Below are 21850 nucleotides of genomic sequence, written 5' to 3'. Positions count from 1 at the left end.
AGGAGATTTTACCTTTGCTTTCCCAGCTCACTCTCATTACCAATCAAAGATACAATATATTAAGCCAAAGTTTTCAATGATTGAATGTCTGGGGATAGTTGTTTGAGAGTTTCAGAAACTTAATTACTACTCATTTTGTTTGAAGCTTGAGGAATTGGATAACTGTTTTTATATCCATTTGTTCAGTAGCATCATGAGATATGAGTTATTTAGCTGTACTATAAATCTCTGAAGATTCTGTACTAGCTCTGTGAATAGCTGTTTTAGTCATTTTAACAAAAGTCAGGTTGAAGCAATGGAAATTAAATATTTTCTGCTCTATCTGCTCTATCTTATGAGCAAGTCTTGTTAATGTCATAAATAAACTGTAATATCAGAGCATTCCCCAAATTACGGCATCCATTTCCATACGGAAAGTAGAAGTGTGAGCTACTATTGCTTTTGAGCCTTGGGAAGAATTTTGAGAGCCGTTAACAATTTCCAGGGTTCCATTGGTGAAATAGACATTTGCTACCCTGAGGATGCTGAAGAACTCATCAATCGCTTGAGATACTGCATGATGCCATCTCTAAACAAGAAACAGTCCATTCAAATCATTGGCGGAGACTTCAACGAGACTTGTGTGAAGAAATCCCTGCCTAATTACTATCAGCATATCAGCACCGGACAGCCCAACACACTAGACCACATTTTATTAAGATAAGGAAAGCCTACGATTCCATGCCCAGATCGCATTTCTGGAAATATGATCACTTGTCTGTCCTTCTCCAAACTGCTTACAGGCAGAGGCTAAAGAGCAAATTTCGAGAGATGAGGACAAAAATGAGCTAGTCACGGGATTGCTTGACGTCAGTGGTCTGGGTCGTGTTCAGGGACTCATCTGTGGATGTCATGGACTTCATTAAAACAGTTGTAGACAAGTGCTTTTCCAGAAATCAGTCAGTCTTCCCCAACAAGAAGCCTCGATGAACCATGAGATCCAAAATCTGCTGAGGAGCAGATCAGAGACATTCAAGTCTGGCATTCAAGTGACACAGGTGACAACCGGGCTTCGCTTGCAGATGAACTCAATGCCTTCTATTCTCACTTTGTCTGCCAAAAAAATGGAGAATACTTTACAAAGTACATTCGTACCTAAATATTCTGTGATTTCAGTTTCTGAGTCCGACATGTGAGAATCCTTTGGGATGGCAAACCTACGAAAAGCAACCAGCTAGAGACAGGGCTCCTGCCCCGGTGCTAAAAACCCTGTACAGGTCAACTGGGTGGAGTGTTCACTGAGAACCTTAACCATACACATTGGCAAAATGAGGTACCTGCCTGCTTGAAGTAGGCTTCCATTATACCAGTGCATAGGAACAAAGTGGCAACTTGCCTCAATGTCTATCATCCAGTTACAAATCAATCCACAGTGATGAACTACTTTGAAAGGTTGGTGTTGAAATATATCGACCTCTGTCAGTGAAGCAATTCGGATCCACTCTAATTTGCCTAGCAGAGCAACAGGTCCACATCAGACACCATTTCATTGGCTTCTCTCAACCCTGAAACAGCTGGACAGTGAAATGCATGCATCATCTTCATTGACTACAGCTCAGCATTCATTTCCATCATCCCCTCATAACTCATCAATAAGATTCTAGCCTTCGGCCTCCTACTTCTTCAACTGGATTCCTGAGACCAAAGTCAGTTCAGATGGGCAACAACATCTCCTCCACGATCCCCATCAGCATATGTTCATCACAAAATTGTGTGCTTAGCCCTCTGCTCTACTCACTTTATACTTATAACTGTGTGGCTGAGTACAGCTCCAATGCCACATTCAAGTTTGCTGATGACATCACGGCTGTGGATAAATTCAAAATGGTGACAAATCAGCATATAAGAGGGATATTGCATATCTGACTGAGAGGTGCCGTAACAACAGCTTCTCACTGAATGTCAGTGGGACTAAGGAGCTGATTATTGACTTTAGGTGAAGGAAACTAGAAGTGCATGAGCCAGTCCTCATCAGAGGTGGAGAGGATTTGTAACTTTAAATTCCTCACTGTTATGATTTTAGATAACCTGGCGTGGGCCCAACACATATGTGCAATTCCGAGTAAAGCACAGCAGTACCTCTACATCTTTTCAGTTTGCAATGATTAGGTATGGCAATAAGTCTTTGACAAACCTCCAAAATGTGTAGTGGAGAGCGTATTGACTGGCTGCATCACAGACTGGTATGGAAACAACAATGCCCTTGAATGGAAATCCAACAAAATGTAGTGTATATGGCCTGATCCATCAAGGTAAAGCACTCCGCACCATTGAACACATCTATACGAAAGATTAAAGCAGGAAAGCAGCATCTATCATCAGATATTCCCACCGCCCAGACATGCTCCCTTCTCACTGCCACCATTAGGAAGAAGGTCCAGGAACCTCTGGAGTCACACCACCAGGGTCAGGATCAGTTATTACCGCTCAGCCATCAAGCTCATGAACCAGAGGGGATAACTTCACTCAACTTCACTTGCCCCATCACGGAAATGTTCCTATAACCTATGGACTCACTTTGAAGGAATCTTCATCCCATGTTCTTGATATTTATTTGTTATTTATTTATTATTATTCTTTCTTTCTTTTTGTCTTTACACTGTTATCTTTTACACACTGGCTGAATGCTCAAGTTGACACAGTCTTTCATTGATTCTGTTATGGTTTAAATTCTATTATGGATTTACTGAGTATGCCAGCAAGAAAAATGAATCTCAGGGTTGCATATGGTGACATATATGTATGTTGAACTTTGGGTTCCATGGGGTTTGTTGTTGAACTGATAGGATCAAGGTAGCACAAGGCTTCCTGTAAAAGGTTGATGACACAGGAATGTTTCTTTCAGGTCTCAGTTATGTTCACTTACAAATTTCTCCCTAAAATATCTTGATGTTTGAGGACATTTCACAAGAGGAAAGTTCATTGTGTTTAGTCATCTTTGTCAGGCACTTGCCTGTAATCTTGAAATCACATGATATTATAACATTAGAAACGTCCAACGTGTAATTTTTAAAAAAAGTTTGTTTTCCATAATACATGAAACAGTCAAACATAGAGTCAAAGAAAAGAACGAGAAGTCATTAGGACAGTGATCTAAAATATTTATCAAAGCATTGTGCACATTGGAATAGCCATAAAGGTAGGCTTGAGGATTCTTCTGAACACCAAAGGATAAGAAATTGAAGGAAGTTAATTTCAAATACAGAATAAGCAGTAAATCTGAAACCATGTATTGATATTTCTGTGCAAAATCATGTATCAAAACTAGGGCATATTTATCATATTGTTTATATTATCTGTTTAGCAATAAACTTTAAACTCTCTCTCTGGTCCTATTCTTTGTATGCATTTGCAGTTAGTTATGGGTGCGTTTTCAGAATTAGAATCAGAATCAGATTTAATATCACCGGCTGTCATGGTCCGGTCTGAAGTTCGCATTCCGGTTCACGGGCCGGTCCGCGGACTCCGGGTCCTCCGACTGTCCCTCGTTTCGGCTTGGACTCAAGCATTCGCACCTGATACCCATCTGTTGACTGTGCATATAAGGGGCTTTGGGAGTGAGTGTAGTTGGGGGGTTGTCCTATCATTCTCTGCTTGGAGTACTCGCAATTGAAAGGTGAGTTCTTTGAGTGAGTTATAGATTTGGCTGTTCTGCAGCCTGCCCCAGTCTTTTGGCTGCCTTGAGTCTTGAAGCCATTCAAAACCGAGCTCCTTTCCTGTCCATCGCCTCTGTCGAGTAAACCAGGCCAGATTGCCGTTGCCCTGCAGTAGGTTCTGTCCCTTCCTGTTCCTCACCTCCGTCGGGTTCTGCCCTGTGTCCTACCCGGGAGTTGCGCGTCATGCCCAGGATTTCCGTGGCCCGCCCAGGAGGCTAGCTCCAGGTACCTAGTCCCTAGCCGGTTCTGTCCCTTCTTGTTCCTTGCCTCCGTCGGGTTGTGACCCACGTCCTGCCCAGGGGTCCTGCGACCTGCCCGGGACCCTACGTCCTGCCTGGGAGTTCTGCGTCCTGACTGGGACTTTCGCGTCCTGCCCAGGAGGCTGGATGACGAAAATTCCATGAACAAATCCTCGTGCCAAGCGTCAAGACCCCTAGGACGCCAAGATCTCCACGGACGCCATGGTCTCCACGGACGCCATGGTCACCAGGAACGCCACGGTCTCCACGGACGCCGCGGTCTCAACGGACGCCACGGTCTCCACCACTTGTCCTGTCCTTTAGCTTTGTCCCGTCCAATTCCTAGTATTTCGGTGTCTGCGTCCTGTATTTCCAGAGTAGTATTGAACCGACACAGTGGAGCGTCCCTGGTCTGATACATTTCCATTTGCCTCAGTCCCAGAATCAAACAGCAAGCATATTCTTTCAGATATAGAAACCGGACCGAATCCCAAAATCGAATTGTTTATCGGTGCAAAACACTGTGAGTAAATTAATTTAATAATTTTTCAAGGAATTCTGTTTATATGTTTCTGAATTCTTTTTTACGATGATTATCTATGCTTTCCAGATTTTACACAATGTCAAATTCAATTGAAGACATAATAAAATCCGTTCGCTACCCCAGATGTGTGGGGATTGAAATCACGAACAAATGCAGGTCTCGTGTTTTAACTGATCCTGAGTAAGCAAACTTCTGTGCAATTCTTTGTTTTACAATAGCGGAGTTCAAAGTATTTTATTCAAATTAAATACCTTTGATGCATTATTGTGATTAAATCTAGAGCTATCATTCTTTGTCCGAGGAAGGTTAAAGAGGACTTGTCCTAATACCATCCCGTGTGGCAATGTGTCTAGCTTCATTTCAGAACTGCTTTGGAATTTTTGACTTTATTGAGAGTATTCTCACTTTTAAATACAAGTTATTTTACCTTGCGTGCCTTTCTGTCAGATATGTGAAGATGGTGATTTTTCTACATATAAAGGACGAAGCGATGTGACGTCTAAAGAATGGTTAGAAATGGTGCGCCTCACAAGATTTGTCTCTTGCAGGTTCTACATTGACAGTGGCAAAGTACACACGTCACATTCAGACACCATTAACCCGGGAGAGCAAAGAGTGTGGGTCTTCAGAAATCGTACGTTGGCAGTCTGGAGCGTTGTCGGGGTGCTGAGCTACCATTCTGGTAACACTCAGATCTCCCTGCTGTTTTCCAACCCTTCCGACGGCAACATCGAGTATGCTCTGTATGTCCCTGTCGGAATCACTACGACTAACGAAGACTTGTATGAAACGATGTGCAAGCAACCAACGGAATTGGCTCCCTTCACCAAGAAAGCGCTTGGAAAGGATGACTCATCTCTGAACATCACAAAAGGGGGTATACATGTACATGTTTCAGCCACTATGTCTAATAAGCATAAACCGATTCTCAAAATAGATATCAGAGATGCTTGTTAACTCTCTGCTAAAGCTCTTACAGTTGGTGACGGTTACAAAGCTCAGCATAGTGAAGCCACTTTACCAATGTTACCAATAATTTCATCCAATCACCCTACATTTCATATCATCTTTAATCCTTTTGTTATTGTTTCTCATTTATTTCTTCAATGCAATGTACTAACATGACTACAGTAGCTAAAACAAATAATTCATTCCATTTTCTATTAACTCAATGCTTGAAAAGTAAATATTTTATCTTCTTATGTTATGAAGAACAGTTTAAGATTTATTGGTAACTTGATAGCTTTAATTACATTTCCAACAATAAGAAAACAATAATGTTCCAATTGTACTGCTTGTTTTATTTTACTTAATAATTTATAAATAATTCACAGAAAGAACTTACTAACACCAGACTGATCAAACCATTCAGCTCACACAAAAGAGAATGTACTATGTGGTTGGAATAAACGATTGACTAGTGAATTAATTTTTCTGTGTATTTTATGTAACAATGACAGGCACTGCACTGTAATACAAAGTCCAAGGGTTGTTCTGCTCTTAATTGGAGATATCTTTCAATGTTATTCCACTGAAGGTAGAAGTGGGAGATGTAGATCAGCTTTGGAATTATGCACAGTTTAGATGCATGTCAAAGTAACTGTCATTACCAATAATAAAATAAAGTGACTGGGCCCAGAACAGACGCACACTTTTGACTCAAACATATATTTTTATTTTACATGTGCACAAGGAGGAAAGTATGGCCACTGTCACCCACACTGTTAAGAAATTTGAACAAAAATCTTCTGTTTTTATAAAGTATAGGCTAATTGGATATTGATTATTGTAAATTATATATATGTTTGAATTCTTTACTTGCAAAATCAATAGCCATTCATAATAGAGGGGTGAAAGTCAATCGAAACTTCAAGCAGACAGGTGATGATATTTTGAAGTCAGTAAAGATAATTGGGCCTTAGTTGTTGGGTAAGTTTCATATCCTATTATTCCTATCTCATCTGTTTCCAGCACCTCGTAAATGTGTAAGGGGACGGGATGTTTTAGGTAGAACTTCCTGGAAAAGGCTCACTACAGAAGCCTCAATTGTATGGCTTGAGTACATATAGTCACAGTCGATCTCCTCTGTAATGAAGCAGTGGTGTCTCCAGTGTTCTCACTTGACTATAACTGCCCCAGGCTGTTGTTGTCTTTACTGCAACTTCCACACATAGTCAGAACAATTATGTACAATGGCTTCTTTGGTAATCAAAATGGCTTCTTTGGTTTGCTAGAGTAGGAATGCTTTTATGTCTGATAAGTGTTTTTTTTCTCGCAGTTGTTTAGCTTTGGACTTGCTGATATGGGGATTGTATTCATTTGTTAACCAATGGGGAATGTTATTTTGTCTTGTGGGGATGGGAGCTTGGGGGGGTTTCGCGGTTGTTTGAGGGGAGGCGGGGAGGAGGCGCCGAGGAAGGTGGACGTGCGCTGCACTGCTCGGTCGACCACCAGGGTGGTCCCAGGTACGAGGACGTGGAGGTCGGAGGAAAGCGACGAGGGGTCGAATGGTTCGATGGTTGAGCTCCAACGATGTGCACTAAACTGACTGAACTTTGATAATTTGGCGCCGTTTGCTTTATTTTCTTTTTCTTCATATATACTGTATTAGTTTTAGTAAAATCTTTAAAGAGTATTCTGTAACGGTATCTGGTGTGAGTTTGATATTGTGTGTGCGCGCGGCATAAACTTGATTCTCACAGCACCTGCGTGTGCGGGAGGTGGGGTTGGTGAGTGGCTGGATCTCCTTTTCCCCTAGACATATACCAGCCTGTTGGGTAAGTGTTACATTTGATTCAATAAAATAGGGATGATTTCCTGAATGACAATTGTAATTATCATGTCAGATAGTGATTGATTAAAGGGTCACAGGTCTGATGGTGAACGGAGATATAAAGTGCCGTTGTGTATTGCACTGTTGTCATACATAATGGTGCCTGGTGAGTGTTCCATTATTAACAAAGCCAAGTAAGAACTAAATATATATAACAATTGTTACAGTGACTGTGGATGCCAACTACACGCGTATATGGATACAACTTGTGTCATTATGATTGCGTTCGCTGAAATTGGCTTAGGTAGTGTTTGTTAAACAATTCTGAAAGGAGTTGGTATATTTCACTGTCATAAGTGTGCCAGTGAATGGATCTGACACGTGTTAATATCACTGGGATAATATTCGTGGGCTGACAGTATTATTCTATGGTGTTTGGAGATGAAATGTACAATGGGGATTGAAGCTGGCATATCTGATAATGTTTACGTTACCACACGTAGTGGTGACTGAAATGCACAATAAACAGGCAACTGGAAATACAACAGACTGGGATGATGATAATGACATGTACAATAGTGACTGTACATGTCAAGCGATGCGGTTTCTATGATGCCCCGCACATATTTATATTGTGTGGTACCGATTGGTGATGGTACAGGACTGTTCAAAAGTTTCAGTCACAGATATATAGCTGGGTGTGTCAGACTTTTGCACAATGCTGTATTTCTCAACGGCGAGGGGTGAGTGAGTGTAAATCTGGCAGGAGCAAAGTACATTGGTATGGTGAGGGTGGCCCGTGAGAGGTGTGTGGGACAGGTAGTGGAGAAGGAATGCCGGAGCGGGTGAAAACACAACAAGTCTTGAGACACTAGGAAATGTCACTTGATTCCAATCATTTGGTTTATTGATCATTACAAAATGTCCCTCTGGCAGTTCCCGCTCCGTCCTCTCTCCCTTTAGCTTTTCCTAACCATGACTCCACTCTCTCTACCCCTTTCTCACTCGCAGTGCACAGTAGAGACCAAGATGAGTTAATTCTCCAGAACTTCCACCATTTCAAAGGAAAGGGAACCGGCTAACAAGCACGTCTCCCCACCCTATCAAGCACATCTGGAGGTTTTCAGTGCAATTCAGGTTGATATGCATAGCCATTGCTGAAAATAGCTTTTTACCATAGCTGGGTGTGCATTGTGGTGTTGCAGATCATCATCATCATGTGCCTTCGCTTTCTTTCTTTGCTGCCTCCCACGGGGCCTGACCTCAGTCTGAATTCGTGACCAGTCCTGAAGGACCCCTGAGAAAGAGTATTACAGGCATAGACACCACCCCATCCCCACCAACCCCCCCAGCGGTTTCTTTAGTTAAGTACCCGTTCGAACATGCTTACTTCCTGGGTTTGATAAATCGCGGAGGTTTGCCACATTGTCCGAACTGACTGTACTGTGCAGTGGTTTGGGAAGGTTTGACGAATACATATTTACCTAGATGCCTGAGTTAGTGTGTTACTGTTCCTTTTTAAAATAGGTACCTCACATACTCATTTCATTTCATCTGTGTCTCCTGTTTCCCTCCCTCAATGGATCCTCGATCCTGCTCCCCAGCGTTATATTTGGCGCAATCGTGAGAGGATCCAGTGTTTGAGACAGAAGGTGAGTATCTTTAGACCGACGAGCAGGAGGGAACGCCACCCACATGAGAGATGCCGAGCTCCGAGGTGGACAGGTAGCAGTTCAGGACTTGGTAATCTCTCTAAACTCATACAGGGTTGCGGTCCTCCTGTGGGTTGGACATTCGGTCAGATGCCCCTGGGTTTGAAACCAAACAGCACCTCTAGGACAATAGCAACCTTTGCTGAAGCTGCTGCGATTGAAAGCGCCACTATTTTACCTGAAACGATGTGGTCAAGCGAGACCAGGAAAGAACACAGTACTCATTGGACCCATAACCTATTGGCAGGAGTGTCTTGGCATTGTCAATAGGTAGTACAAATAAGGCACAGCAAGTTCATGGCCATTCAGAACTTCACTGGCAAGATTTGGGTCAGCTCAGCTAGATTGATCTAAGCAGAATTAAGCAAGATCACAAACTCTGGATTTGTTGCAGTTTTTGATGCCACGGGATTGCAGCTGTAACACCTCCTGTCCATGAAAATGAAGAAGGCAGCTTCTATGAGTGGGACATCCAGCCAGTCATTACACCCCGTCGAATTCCTTCTCATTCACTGAACTGGCCAGTATGTCGTGCTGTAGATGGGAAACACGTGGGTTTCCTCCAGATGTTCTGGTCTCCTCCCACAGTCTAAAGACATACTGGTTGGTAGGTTAATTGGTCATTGTAAATTGTCCTATGATTAGGCTGGGATTAAATCAGGAGTTGCTGGGCAGCGTTGCTCAAAGTGCCAGAAGGGTCTGTTCCACACTGTATCTCAATAAGTAAATAATAAATCATAGATGCACGGATTGTCAACTGCAAAGATGCATGACAGTCTCAAATTAAATCAAGAAACCGCCTCAGGTTGGACCCACCTTGGACACCAAAACAAATGAGAGCTGTGGCCTGATGAAAGGAGCAATCCGTCCAACAAACAGCTCACTCCTGCTCCCACGAAACTGACACAGACACAGAGTCTGTAAGCAGACATCCTCCAAAGCAGGACTGACTACCCATGGGAAAACTGGCCGTCTTCTTCACTGCTAGGATGTCGAACACATGGGACTGCGGGATGATGAAACAAACTGGGGTGCATTGCAGACCACTGCCCAAGATGGATGTTTGCTGGAAACTAGCTGAAATAAAAACCTGAATCTTTAAAACCAGAACATGACACTTGTTCTGTATATGTAAATGTGGCACTGCTCTTAACACTGGCAGAGGGAGAAGGTCAATAACCAAATGGAAAAAAATACTATTGTACCTCAATGGTGCCGAAAAACATCCGACATTATTTCCCTATTAGAGGGTCTACAATGTTTTCAGCTCAACAGTGTCAACATTTGACTAACACGTGAGAACCACATTTTTAATCAGAGACTCCATTATTACCTGCATTTTGGATTTCATCATATTAACAGAAGGCAGCATGTCATGAATTTGTTTTTCAAAATAAGTCCAGTTATTAATCAGACAGAAAGCTGGATATTTTGAGCCCAGTAGCAGTTTTAAATTTTATCTTTTGTGCCATGTTTATCTCAGTGGGAAGGTTTCATCCTGCAAATTTCCCAACATGCACCACAGGCACGATCAGACAACATTCAACATCAAGGATCAGGAGTATATGTTGAGCTTGTGCACATAAACCACTGCTTTCACATGTATTTAGACACTAGTTCATAAATGCTGCATCTCTGAACAATTAACAAACTGAGAAAACACAAGCTGGAAATGTTCCCTCTCCAAATCCTGAGTTACATTCTGGGTTCCTTAAGGAACCCATCTGGTTTTTACTTCATTGAAACATATAAAGACTTCTTAAGATGAAGATAATCTATATAAGCAAATATTGTTACTGCTGCTGTCGAGATATTGCTGAATAAATGATAACCATGTATTTAGATAGATAGTGCAGAAGGACAGCTGCAGATTCTCATCTGAGCCACTCTAAATTAGATGAACAGTAATGCTGGAGAAAGGCAGATATCTTCAAACTTTATTCCCAGACAGTAAAAGAGAACATAAAAGTTGGAGCGGGAGGTTTTTTTTTCTTTTACTGTCTCTCTGGCATTCTGATCCTTTACCTCTGTTCTACCTTCCTGTACTCTTCAGCTGAATTGTGAGTTTCATGGGCCAACACAAGCAGTTGTGAAAAGGAACTGGTGAGTCACCTTTAACTGCTGGGGAAGTGCTAACAAGTGGAACACAGTATTTAAACCCAACAGTCATCCCCCTATTTTTTCTCTGATCCCCTTCGTTTCCAAGATTGTTTCTGTCTTAAACATACTGTGCAACGATGTACAAATAAACCTTCGAGATTGAAGGATCAAAAATCAAAAGTGAGCAGCAATTTCTTATCATCTTCATTTACATTACTGACCCATAATTCTGGAAATGTGATCTCTAATTCTACTTTCTGTAGTCAGAGGAAACATCATCTCGATATTAATCATATCAAGTCCCTCTAAATGTAATATCTGTCCTCCAGTCTTGGAGGACAATCCCAAGATTCAGTCTAGTAAACTGTCTCTGCAATCTGTTGATTATTGTCGTTCGTTTTGTGCCCTGTCGTATGATATGGGTGTTCATGGTCTTTCCATGACTGTGCTTTTTCTTGGCAAATTTTCCTACAGAAGTAGTTTCTCATTGCCTTCTTCTGGACAGTGTCTTTATAAGATGGATGACCCCAGCCATGATCAATACTCTTCAGAGATTGTCTGCCTGGCCTCAGTGGTCGCATAACCAGCACTTGTGATATGCACCGGCTGCTCATACGACCATCCACCTTCTGCTCCCATGGCTTCACATGGCCCTGATCGGGGTCTATGCAGCTGCTACACTTTGCCCAAGGGTGACCTGCAGGCTAGTGTAGGGAAGGAGCACCTTATTGTCTTTGGTACAGACTTATCTCTATACCATCACCCTTTAATGGTTATATAAGGCTTAAAATTTTGATCATGAATTGCTTTTTTTCCTGTGCTATGAGTAAAAAAACGAACTTATTTTCTTGTGCAATGTTATGAAGAGTCTCCCAAGTACCTTTGTGGAAATTTAGTAACTCTGTTTGCATATCAGTTTATCAACTGCAGATTAGACAGCACAGCAACATGATGATGAATATAACACTATTTCAGCGCAGCATCCTGGGTTCGGTTCCCACCACTATCTATACGGAGTTTGTATGTTCTTCCTGCGCTCATGTGGTTGTCTCCAGGTTTCCTTCCACATCCCAAAGACATATAGTCACATGAATGTAAGCTCATTGAGCTAGAAGTTAATATGCTATATCTCTAAATAAAGTAAATAAAATAAGATATTATTGATTCAGAAGTACCCTTCTCATTGAATACTCACTTCAATAGGTTTCAATAGGTACATTTATTGTCGAAGGAATGTGTACAATATACATTCCAGAATTCTTTTTCTTCACAAACGTCCATGAAAACAGAGGAGTGCCCCAAAGCCAGGATGTCAGTTAAATATTAGAACTGCAACGAGCCCCCAGCTTCCCCCTCCCATGCACAAACAACAGCAAGGCAAAGACACCCGCCCCACCAGCAAAAACCATCAGCGCCAACCACCGAGCTCTCAAGTGCACAGCAAAGTTTCAATAAGGCACAGTCTTGCAAAGACTACTTTTTCACCCGGTATTCGACATACTACAGGCTCACTCTCTCTCCCTAATAAGGGAAAAAGAGGTGTCCCCATTTCACAATGAGAGGGGAAGACATAACAAGCAACTCATTGATTTAAAATGTTAAAAGTCTGTTGTGTCGCTTTTCCAAGCTCTGCACCCAGAGAGTTGGGCCCAGAAAGGCACAGTTGTTTGGACACACAACCCACGGCAACTACCCACTGCTCACAATGTTCCGTGTTTGCCAGAACCACGAGAATCCAGAACCCTGAGGATGTGCTAGTCCTTTGGGCCACGTCCTTGGGACATCAGAAAGTATCCAGTTGTGAGGTCTTGAGAGCGGGTCCCATTCTCGCAAAGAACCGAAGACAGAGTGTAATTCCAGTTCAGGGTCTTCAAAAGAAACTTGAGAGGGGAAAAAAAGATAGAAATAGAGCTGTTTCCAAAGAAGTAAGCAAAGGAGTTGCTGTTTAGCGCCATCATGATATTTACAGAGCCATGAGAGAGATTAATTCAAGTCAGTCTAATGCAATTAACACTGGTCACTCTCAGTCCTCTTAGGGTTCAATGGAGTTCATTATCTGCAAGTTAAAGGAGCAGATCACAGTCAAACACTTGGGACCATCCTTTCATTTTATTTTACTTCTCTACTCTCCTTCAGTCTATTTGGCCCTTTCCCTCCCACACACCACCCTCAGTACTGACGCACTCACCCTGAAGATCATGCAACATCTGACACCCAAAAGACATCCAAAGATCAGCGACCCAAAATGACATTAGCAGTACCTTAATCATTTGATTGCCTCCGTCATTTTCCAGTTGCTCAACTATCGATCCAATCTCTCCCTGCAATTCATACTGAGCCCCTCATTCACCAAACATGGACCACCAGTGATGGCAGATGTCACCTGGCCCAGGGAGGCTCCTCGCACACCTTCACTACCAGCAAACATGATTACCTCCAACCCCTCCCACATTTGACTTGCAAACAGCTCTTAATTTAACAACTATCACTACTGTCCACTAACACCAGGCAATGAAGCCTCACCAATCCATCTGGATCCAAATCCTCTCCACCTGTCCTGAGCTCTATCCTCTTTGTGATCCCAGGACCTAGTCCTGGCCTGGGCCTGGGGCTTATCCATCTAACTTCACATGTTCTACTTTGGTACACCCCGCAATGCCTGATATAAGGATCATTCACGCTACATTGGGACTCTGGTGTTCTGAAACGATCAACAGAACACAGCACAACAGACAATTCATTTACCATTAAAACTCCCACAGAATTCCTTGGTTGTTCTCTCTCAGATAAACCAGAACCTCTAATTGTAGTCTGGTGTTCAAGAATTAAAACTATTTAACTTTGTATTAACACACACAAAATGCTGGAGGAACTCAGCAGGTCAGTTGAGATCCTCCAGCATTTTGTGTATGTTGCTTGGATTGCAAGAATCTGCAGATTTTCTCTTGTTTTAATCTTTCTTGGGTTAACTTTCATTTGCTGCTAAATTTCAGGATCAGAATTGTTGTTTACCTGGCTTTGTATCTACTGATCTTTCTCTTCTTCTTGTCCTCAGCTATCACCACATTTCCTTTATAATGTTTTTTCCATAACGTCTACACAGCTGTCGGACCCAACACATTATCTAATGAGCCTTTAACATCTATATTCTGATGCAGTGGGAAGTTATATTCCACCTACTTCTGGGCTTGAAAAAATAGAAGCTTATTAATGCCATCAATCTTTAGAGTAAAAGGAAATATTGTCCTTTTTAAACATTGAGTAGGTAAGTGCATCCTGAAATGAATCCAAAGCGAAATTTGCATCTACTCCAATAACCCTTAGTTCTGAAAAACATTCCAGAGCTATTCCACAGATGATTAATTGAATAGAGTAAATCCAAGTAGGAGGATTTTAGAGACAACTGTTAAAGTAAGATGTAGGTTTGAAAGCTTTTTGGTTCCATTTAAATAGCTTCACGTTATTAATAAAAATATGTCAATGTCAAAGTCAAAGTACATTTAATATCAAAATTCATATAAGTTACCATGTACCACCTAGAGCAGAGGATTCCTACCTTTTTTATGCCACGGATGTCTACCATTAAAAGAGATGTCTGTGGCCCCAGGTTGGGATCCCCTGACCTAGAGATTCATTTTCTTGCAAGCATTTAGGGGAAATAAAGAAATACAGTAGAATTTATGAAAAAAAATCTTTCCATAAATAAGACTGAAAATGAGCAATGTGCTAAATAAAATATAAATTGTAAATTAAGCTCAGTGGTAGGTTGGAGGGGGACGGAGCTTTGCTGATCCCTCACTTTCGGTAGACATTTCTGTTATTGAGCACTGGTGTTTCCACTCCAGGCCATGATACAACCAGTCAGCATAGTCTCCACTGTGCATCTATAGAAGTTTGTCAAAGTTTTATGTGACGTGCTGAATCTACACAAACTTCGAAGGAAGTTATGTCAATTAATATGGGGACCCTGAAATTGTTTTCACCATTCATGCAGGCGAGAGTTCTACAAGTTTGGTAGTTGGCTATTTACCCTGAATTCCATCCTTAGATATCCTTAAGACATTTTCTGTTATGGGAAAGTTTCAGTTTACTCCTCCTGAAGCAGGAGTAAACCCCAAGGATGAAATCTGGTGCTGGGATCCCTAAGGCAATTTGATGTTGTTCACAACTTCACTCTGACAACCTCTGTGACAACATTGATGCCAAGCTGTATCGGCGCTTGACCTTCCCTTGGACTACATCAGTAAATTCACCAAATTTCTCACTGATTAATTCACTCAAGAGCCCTACTGATTGTTTTCAATTTTTTGAAACAATTAACGGAGAAACATGAACAATCACTTGTTGGTATATGTAGTGATGTGGATTCGATTCAGTAACAAATCACTTGAATTTATTGAGCAGCTTACATGGAAGCAATTCATTCCCAAACAGAATCTTTCATCAGGCCGAGTTCCTCCAGCAGATTGTGAACATTGCTCAAGATTCCCGGCATCTGCGGACTTTCCTGAGTTTACATTTATTCCTAAATATCATTTAAACTGGAGGCTTGAACCATTTAGGTGATCTGGAGGGAGACTTTACCTTTGCTTTCCCAGCTCAGTCTCATTACCAATCAAAGATACAATATACTAAGCCAAAGTTTCAATGACTGTATGTCTGGGGATAGTTGTTTGAGAGTTTCAGAAACTGATTTACTATTCATTTTGTTTGAAGCTTGAGGAACTGTTCCTTCAGGATGATTACAGGATTCCATCAAAATGTTGGATAATCGCTTTTATATCTGTTTGTTCAGTAACGTTATGGGTTATGAGTGATTCAGCTGCAATATAAATCTCTTACAGAGCTTGAATTCTGTACAAGCTCTGTGAATAGCTGCTTCAGACATTTTAACAAAAGTCAGGTTGAAGCAAAGGAAATTAAATATTTTCTGCTCTATCCATGAACAAGTCTTGTTAATGTCATAAATAAACTGTAATATCAGAGCATTCCCCAGATTACGGCATCCATTATATTGGAAAGTAGAAGTGTGCGCTACCATTGACTTTGAGCATTGGGAAGAATTTTGACTGCTGTTAACAAGTTCCAGGGTTCCATTGGTGAAGTAGACCTTTCCTACCCAGAGGATGCTGAAGAACTAATCAAACGTTTGAGTTACTGCATGATGCCATCTCTAAACAAGAAACAGTCCATTCAAATCATCGTCGGAGACGTCAACAAGACTTGTTTGAAGAAATCCCTGCCTAATTACTATCAGCATATCAGCACCGGAAAGCCCAACACACCAGACCACTTCTACTAAGATAAGGAATGCCTACCATTCCATGCACAGATCACATTTCTGGAAATATGATCACTTGGCTGTCCTTCTCCAAACTGCTTACAGGCAGAGGTTAAAGGCCAAAGTTCGAGAGATGAGGACAAAAATGAGCTGGTCACGGGATTGCTTGAAGTCAGTGGACTTGGTCCTGTTCAGGTACTCATCTGTGTATGTCATGGACTTCATTAAAACAGTTGTAGACAAGTGCTTTTCCACAAATCAGTCAGTCTTCCCCAACAAGAAGCATCGATGAACCATGAGATCCAGAATTTGCTGAGGAGCAGATCAGAGACAATCAAGTCTGGAGATCAAGTTACATAAGTGACAACAGGGCTTTGATTGCAGATGAGCTCAATGCCTTCTATTCTCACTTTGACCATCAAAAAATTGAGAATACTTTACAAAGTGCATTCGTCCCTAAATATTCTGTGATTTCAGTTTCTGAGACCGACGTGTGAGAATCCTTCGGGATGGTAAACCTAAGAAAAGCATCCAGCTAGAAACAGGGCTCCTGCCCAGGTCCTAAAAACCTGTGCAGATCAACTGGGTGGAGTGTTCACTGAGAACCTTAACCATTCACATCGGCAAAATGAGGTACCCGCCTGCTTGAAGTAGGCTTCAATTATACTGGTGCGGAACAAAGTTGCAACTTGCGTCAACGTCTATCATCCAGTTGCAAATCAATCCACAGAGATCAAGTAATTTGAAAGGTTAGTGTTGAAATATATCAACCTCTACCAGAGAAGCAATTTGGATCCACTCTAACCTGCCTGCCAGAGCAACAGTTCCACAGCAGACACCATTTCATTGGCTCCTCTCAGCCCTGAAACACCTGGACAGTGAAATGCATACATCAGGATGCTCTCATTGAATACAGCTCAGCAATCATTTCCATCATCCCCTCAAAACACATCGATAAGCTTCTAGCCCTCAGCCTCAGCTCCTGCTTCTGCAATTGGATTCCTGACTTTCTCATGTACAGAGCCCAGTCAGCTGAGATTGTCAACAATATCTCCTCCACGATCTCCATCAGATTATGTGCATCACAAGTTTGTGTGCTTAGTCCCCTGCTCTACTCACTTTACAGTTATGACTGTGTGGCTGACTACAGCTCCAATGCCACATTCAAGTTTGCTGATGAAATCATGGCTTTGGACCAAATCAAAATGGTGATAAATCAGCATATAGGACGGAGATTGAAAATCTGGCTGAGTGGTGCCATAACAACAGCTTCTCACTGAATGTCAGCCCGACTAAGGAGCTGATTATTGACTTCAGGTGAAGGAAACCAGAGGTGCATGAGCCAGTCCTCATCAGAGGTGGAGGGTGTTCGCAACTTTAAATTCCTCACTGTTATGATTTTTAATAACCTGCCCTGGTCCCAACACGTATGTGCAATTACGAGTAAAGCACAGCAGTGCCTCTACTTCTTTTCAGTTTGCAAAGATTAGGCACAATGATAAAGCTTTGACAAACCTCCATAGATGTGTAGTGGAGAGCGTATTGACTGGCTGCATCACAGACTGGTCTGGAAACACCAATGCCCTTGAATGGAAAATCCAACAAAATGTAATGTATATAGCCCAATCCATCAAGGTAAAGCACTCCCCACCATTGAGCACATCTATACGAAAGATTAAAGTAGGACTGCAGCTTCAATCATCAGAGATTCCCACCACCCAGACGTGCTCCCTTCTCACTGCCACCATCAGGAAGTAGGTACAGGAACCTGAGGATTCACACCACCAGGGTCATGAACAGTTATTACCCCTCAGCCATCAAGCTCCTGAACCAGAGGGGATAACTTCACTCAACTTCACTTACCCCATCACTGAAATGTTCATATAACCTATGGACTCACTTTCAAGGAATCTTCATCCCATGTTCACGATATTTATTTCTTATTTATTTATTATTATTCGTTCTTTCTTTTTGTCATTACACTGTTATCTTTTGCACCCTAGCTGAATACTCAAGTTGCCACAGTCTTTCATTGATTCTGTTATTGTTATAATTCTATTATGGATTTACTGAGTATGCCTGCAAGAAAAATGAATCAACGATTTGCATATGGTGACATATATGTACATTGAACTTTGAGTTCCTGTGGGTTTGTTGTTGAACTGATAGGATCAAGGTAGCACAAGGCTTCCTGTAGAAAGTTGATGAGACAGGAATGTTTCCTTTAGATCTCAGTTATGCTTACTTATGAATTTCTCCCTGAAATATCTTGATGTTTGAGGACATTTCACAAGAGCAAAGTTCATTGTGCTTAGTCATCTTTGTCAGGCACTTACCTGTAATCTATAAATCACATGATAATATAGCATTACCAACTTCCAACATGTAATTTCAATAAAAACTTTGTTTTCCATAATGCATGCAACAGTCAAACATCGAGTCAAAGAAAAGAATGAAAAGACATTTGGACATTTATCTAAAATCTTTTTCAAAGCATTGGCCACATTGGAATAGCCATAAAGGTAGGCTTGAGGATTCTTCTGAACACCAAGGGATAAGAAATTGAAGGTAGTCAATTTCAAATACAGAATAAGCAGTAGATCTGAGATCTTGTACTGATAATTATGTGCAAAATCAGATATCAGAACTAGGGCTTATTAATCATATTGTTTATATTATCTGTTTAGCAATAAACTTTAAACAGTGTCTGGTCCTATTCTTTGTATGCATTTGCAGTTAGTTATGGGTGTGTTTTCAGAATTAGAATCAGAATCAGATTTAATATCACCAGCTGTCATGGTCCGGTCCAAAGTCCGCTTTCCAGTTCATGGTCTGGTCCGTGGACTCCGGACTCCGGACTCCGGGTCCTCCGACTGTCCCTCGTTTTGGCTTGGACTCAAGCATTCGCACCTGATGCTCATCTTTGTTCATTTGGGCTCAAGCACTTGCACCTGATGCCCATCTGTTGGCTGTGTATATAAGGGCTTTGGGATTGAGTATAGTTGGGGGTTTTCCTGTCAATGTTTGGAGTACTCACTGTTGAGAGGCGATTACTTTGAGTGAGTTATGGATTTGGCTGTTTTGTAGCCTGCCTTGAGACTTAAAGCCACCCCAGACTGATCTCCTTTCTTGTCCCTTGCCTCTGTTGGGTAAACCAGGCTGGATTGCCATTGCCCTGTGGTTGGTGTTGTCTTTTCCTGTCCCTTGCCTCTTTTGGGTAATCCTGTCCAGATTGCTGTTGTCCTGCAGTTGGTTCCGTCCCTTCCTGTTCCTCACCTCTGTTGTGTAAGCCAGGCCACATTGCTGTTGCCCTGCACTTGGTTATGTCCCTTCCTGTTCCTCACTTCTGTTGGGTTGTGCCTCGTATCCTGCCCAGGAGTCCCACGATCTGTCTGGGAGCACTGCATCCTGCCCAGGAGGCTAGTTGCTTGTACCTAATCCGTAGCTGGTTCTGTCCCTTCTTGTTCCTCGCCTCTGTTAGGTTGTGCCCCGCGTCCTGCCCAGGAGCCCCGTGACCTACCCAGGCCCCTGCATCCTGCCTGGGAGTTCTGCGTCCTGCCCAGGAGTCTCGTGACCTACCCAGGCCCCTGCATCCTGCCTGGGAGTTCTGCGTCCTGCCCAGGAGTACTGCGGCCCACCCAGGAGGCTAGCTTACTAGAACTCCATGACCCCAGCCTCATGCCAAGCCTCAAGACCCCCTAGATTCCAAGATCTCCACGAACGCCACGGTCTCCACAACTTGTCCTGTCCTTTAGCTTTGTCCCGTCTTGTTCCTAGTACTTCCTTGTCTGCGTCCAGTATTTCCAGACTGGTATTGAACCGACACAGGGGAGCTTCCCTGGTCTGATACATTTCCATTTGCCTCAGTCCCAGAATCAGGCAGCAAGCATATTCTGTCACATATAAAGACTAGACCAAATCCCAAAATTGAATTGTTCATCGGTGCAAAAAACAGTGAGTGAATTAATTTAATGATTTTTCAAGGAATTGTTTGTTTCTGAAATTTTTTTACGAAATTTTGTTTTTTTGCAGATTTTTCACAATATAAAATTCAATTGAAGAAATATTGAAATCCGTTCTCTACCTCAGATGTGTGGGGATTGAAATCACGAACAAATGCAGGTCCCGTGTTTTAACTCATCCCGAGTAAGCAAACTTCTGTGTAATTCTTTCTTTGTTTTGCAATAGGGAAGTTCAAAGTATTTTATTCAATTAAGTACCTTCGATGCATCATTGTGATTAAATCTAGAGCTATCATTCTTTGTCCGAGGAAGGTTAAAGAGACTTTGACTTAATACCATCCCGTGTGGCAATATGTCTAGCTTCATTTCAGAACTGCTTTGGAATTATTCACTTTATTGAGAGTATTCCCACTTTTAAATGCAAGCTATTTTACCTTGTGTGCCTTTCTGTCAGATATGTGAAGATGGTGATATTTCTACATTTAAAGGACGAAGCGATGTGACGTCTAAAGAATGGTTAGAAATGATGCTCTCAAGATTTGTCTCTTACAGGTTCTACATTGACAGTGGCAAAGTACACAAGTCACATTCAGGCACCATTAACCCGGGAGAGCAAAGAGTGTGGGTCTTCAGAAATCGTACGTTGCTAGTCAGGAGCTACCGTTCTGGTAACCTCAGATCTCCCTGCTGTTTTCCAACCCTTCCGACGGCAACATCGAGAATGCTCTGTATGTCCCCGACGAAATCACTACGACTAAACAGCTCCAATCAACGAAGACTTGTATAACAAGATGTGCAAGCAACTAACGGAAAGCGCTGGGAAAGGATGATTCATCACTCAACATCACAAAATGGGGTATACATGTACCTGTTTCAGCCACTATGTCTAATAAGCATAAAGCGATTCTCAAAATAGATATCAGAGATGCTTGTTAACTCTGTTGAAGCTCTTAGTTAGTGACGGTTACAAATCTCAGCATAGTGAAGCCACTTTACCAATGTTACCAATAATTTCATCCAATCACCCCACCTTTCATATCATCTTTAATCTTTTTGTTATTGTTTCTCATTTCTTTCTTCAATGCAATGTACTAACATGACTACAGAGGCTAAAGCCAATAATTCATTCCATTTTCTATTAACTCAATGCTTGAAAAGTAAATATTTTAACTTATGTTATGAAGAACACTTTAAGATTTATTGCTATCATGATAGCTTTAATTACATTTCCAACAATAAGAAAACAATGTTCCAACTGTACTGCTTGTTTTATTTTGCTTAATAATTTATAAATAAGTCACAGAAAGAACTTATTAACACCACACTGATGAAACCATTCAGCTCACACAAAAGAGAATGTACTATGTATTGGGAATTAAATGACTGCTTAGAATTCATTTTTCTGTGTATTTTATGTAACAATGACAGGTACTGCGCTGTAATAAAAAGTCCAAATGTTGTTTTGCTCTTAACTGGAGATATCTTTCAATGTTATTCCACTGAAGGTAGAAGTGGGAGATGTAGATCAGCTTTGGAATTATGCG

The 21850-nt window shown here is 41.7% G+C and overlaps 1 protein-coding gene and 1 long non-coding RNA gene across 2 annotated transcripts in view; both read left to right on the top strand.

The window, feature by feature from the left end:
* LOC140732511 (AP-4 complex subunit beta-1-like) overlaps positions 1-21850 on the top strand; it is an 870212-nt gene that overhangs the window by 357448 nt on the left and 490914 nt on the right.
* On the top strand, positions 19357-21778 carry LOC140731433 (uncharacterized). The gene is made up of 3 exons (XR_012099821.1): positions 19357-19403; positions 20377-20490; positions 20859-21778. It is a non-coding gene; the product is annotated as an uncharacterized lncRNA (long non-coding RNA).

Source organism: Hemitrygon akajei, chromosome 8 (assembly GCF_048418815.1).
Source record: "Hemitrygon akajei chromosome 8, sHemAka1.3, whole genome shotgun sequence".
NCBI lineage: Eukaryota > Metazoa > Chordata > Chondrichthyes > Myliobatiformes > Dasyatidae > Hemitrygon > Hemitrygon akajei.
This window is presented reverse-complemented; position numbering and strand designations above follow the sequence as displayed.